The sequence below is a fragment of the Chanodichthys erythropterus genome, chromosome 24 (genome assembly GCF_024489055.1).
Source record: "Chanodichthys erythropterus isolate Z2021 chromosome 24, ASM2448905v1, whole genome shotgun sequence".
In the NCBI taxonomy this organism is placed as follows: domain Eukaryota; kingdom Metazoa; phylum Chordata; class Actinopteri; order Cypriniformes; family Xenocyprididae; genus Chanodichthys; species Chanodichthys erythropterus.
The window spans coordinates 10,974,197-10,977,071 of NC_090244.1; positions in this window are offsets into that span (position 1 = coordinate 10,974,197).

Here is a 2,875-nt window from a genome sequence, read left to right on the forward strand (position 1 = left end):
AAAAACCCGCATCTGTGGTTGCCAGAAATTTACTGTAAAAAATGCGGTAGCAACATTTTAGGTTTTACGGGACAGCACTTAGTTTACTGTCTATTTTACAGTTCAAAGCAGTATAATTTAAAGATTTATATTGTAATAATTACGGTTCATAACTGTTTATTTTACACACTGTAAAAAAAAAAAAAAAAAAAAATCTATTAAATTTACAGTAAAATACCCGGCAACTGTGGTTGCCAGAAATTTACCATAAAAAATGCGGTAGCAACATTTCAGGTTTTATGGGACAGCACTGTCTATTTTACAGTTCAAAACTGTATAATATAAAGGTTTATATTGTAATAATTACAGTTCATAACTGTTTATTTTACACACTGTAAACAAAATTCAGTTAAATTTACAGTAAAATACCCAGCAGCTGTGGTTGCCAGAAATTTACATTAAAAAATGCGGCAGCAATATTTCAGGTTTTACGGGACAGCACTTAATTTACTGTCTATTTTACAGTTCAAAACTGTATAATATAAAGGTTTATATTGTAATAATTACGGTTCATAACTGTTTATTTTACACACTGTAAAAAAAAAAAATCTGTTAAATTTACAGTAAAATACCCAGCAGCTGTGGTTGCCAGAAATTTACCGTAAAAAATGCGGTAGCAACATTTCAGGTTTTACGGGACAGCACTTAGTTTACTGTCTATTTTACAGTTCAAAACTGTATTATAAAGGTTTATACTGTAATAATTACAGTTCATAACTGCTTATTTTACACACTGTAAACAAAATTCAGTTAAATTTACAGTAAAAAACCCGGCAGCTGTGGTTGCCAGAAATGTACCGTAAAAAATGCGGTAGCAACCTTTCAGGTTTTACGGGACAGCACTTAGTTTACTGTCTATTTTACAGTTCAAAACTGAATGACTTGTTATTTTTCATTTTTCATTTTGGTATTGTACTGTAAAATTACATTAAGTGTATACGATTTAGATTTATTACAGTTATTCACCATATATAAGGAAACTGATTTTCACTGAAGCATTTTTACAGTCTTTTTGTAATGATGGGTCAACAACATGAGGATCCATTTGCAGAGTCTTTATTAAGACAAGATAACACAATGCAAACAGGGACAAGACAGTAATCAGGGACAGGCTTGGGTCGAGACAGGCGGCAATGAAACAAGGTCTTACAACAGGCATGGGATCGTGGCAGGCGGCAAGCAAACAGAGTCCGGGAAACAGGCAGAGATCAGGGTCGGCAGCAAAGATTCACAGAGGTAAGGCAGTCCAATCGATAACAGGGTAACAGTCCACAAGAAAACGCTTAGAAATGATCACCAAGGCAAATTAAGACTTCGCGGTGCATGGATGCGTATGTTAGTGTTTTATGGAGCGAGTGTGATGTGGTGCAGGTGTGTGCGCAATCAGTCCCAGGAATGAGGGCCCATGGGTAATATAGTCCAGATAAGAGCAAGTCAATATTCCGGTGACGGCTCCCTCCGGCGGCCGGGATGAAGAGCCGCGGGAGCCGTATTCATGACACTTTTACTGTTAAAATCCTGATCATTTTTTACAGTGAGCAAATAAAAGAAAAAAGTTGAGTAAGTAAATGTAAGCAAAAAGTGTTTATCATTTTTAATCACTTTTTTATTATAATATACATAATCAAATATTTATTATTGTAATAATACATTTTATAATTATTATTTTTTATTTTGTTCTTTTTAAGTAAAAAGTATGAAGAGAAATGTATGTATATTACATGGGTTTAGATTTTGTTTAAACACACTACCATTGAAAAGATTTTTAAAATCTTTTTGAAGAGAGTTATGCTAACCAAGGCTGCATTTATTTGATAAAAAAATACAGTAAAGCTTGTTTAATATTATGAAATATTATTACTATTTGAAATAACTGTTTGCTGTTTTAATATATTTTAAAAAGTAATTTATTCCTGTGACGCAAAGCTGAATTTTCAGCATCATTACTCCAGTCTTCAGTGTCACATGATCCTTCAGAAATCATTCTGATATGCAGATATGCTGCTCAAGAAACATTTCTGATTATTTCCAATGTTGAAAACAGTTGTGCTGCTTAATATTTTTGTGAAAACAGTGATGCAACTTTTTCCATAATTCATTAATGAATACAAGTTCAAAAGAACAGCATTTATCTGTCTATTGTTGTAACATTATAAATGTCTTTTAATCAATGTAATGCACCCTTGGCTGTAAAACTATTAATTTCTTATTAATAATAATAATAATAATACTGAGATTTTACTGATCCCAAAACTATTGAATGGTAGTGTAGTTAAAATTTCTTCTTAATTTTATTATCAGCTGTGTATCTTGACATGTTTATGTCGCATTTATGTTGTTTAATTAATATAAAAATATGTGCGTGCATCACATTGTGCACACTGTCTATGTTATTATTAACTCCAGTTGTGGATTGTTTTGACTCGGTGAGTCATTGTGCAGCCTTCCATTGTAGCATGTGTTGCCATCAGCATATTTTTGTTACAGCAAACAGATTTGAATAGCTCATACAGGAACATTTTAATGACAAACTTGCAGCAGCATGTTTTTTTTTACTGTAAGTTTAACAAACTATTTTCATTCTTAAACTGCATCCTAAATGCTCAAGAATGTTCCGATTTCACACGTGAGTCAACTTATTTACATATACACTGTGGCATTAAATATGCGGAATGTCATTCTGAGTGATGTTGTTCCATTCAGTCCCTTCACCTAATTATAGCCAGTTGCATAATAGTGTTCTTGAGAGACTTAAGAAACATTTAATGTGGCCCTGCCTAGTCAACTCTCTCACCCTCACTCACTCAAGTCCGGGTAAGCTGGAATGTATTGACGT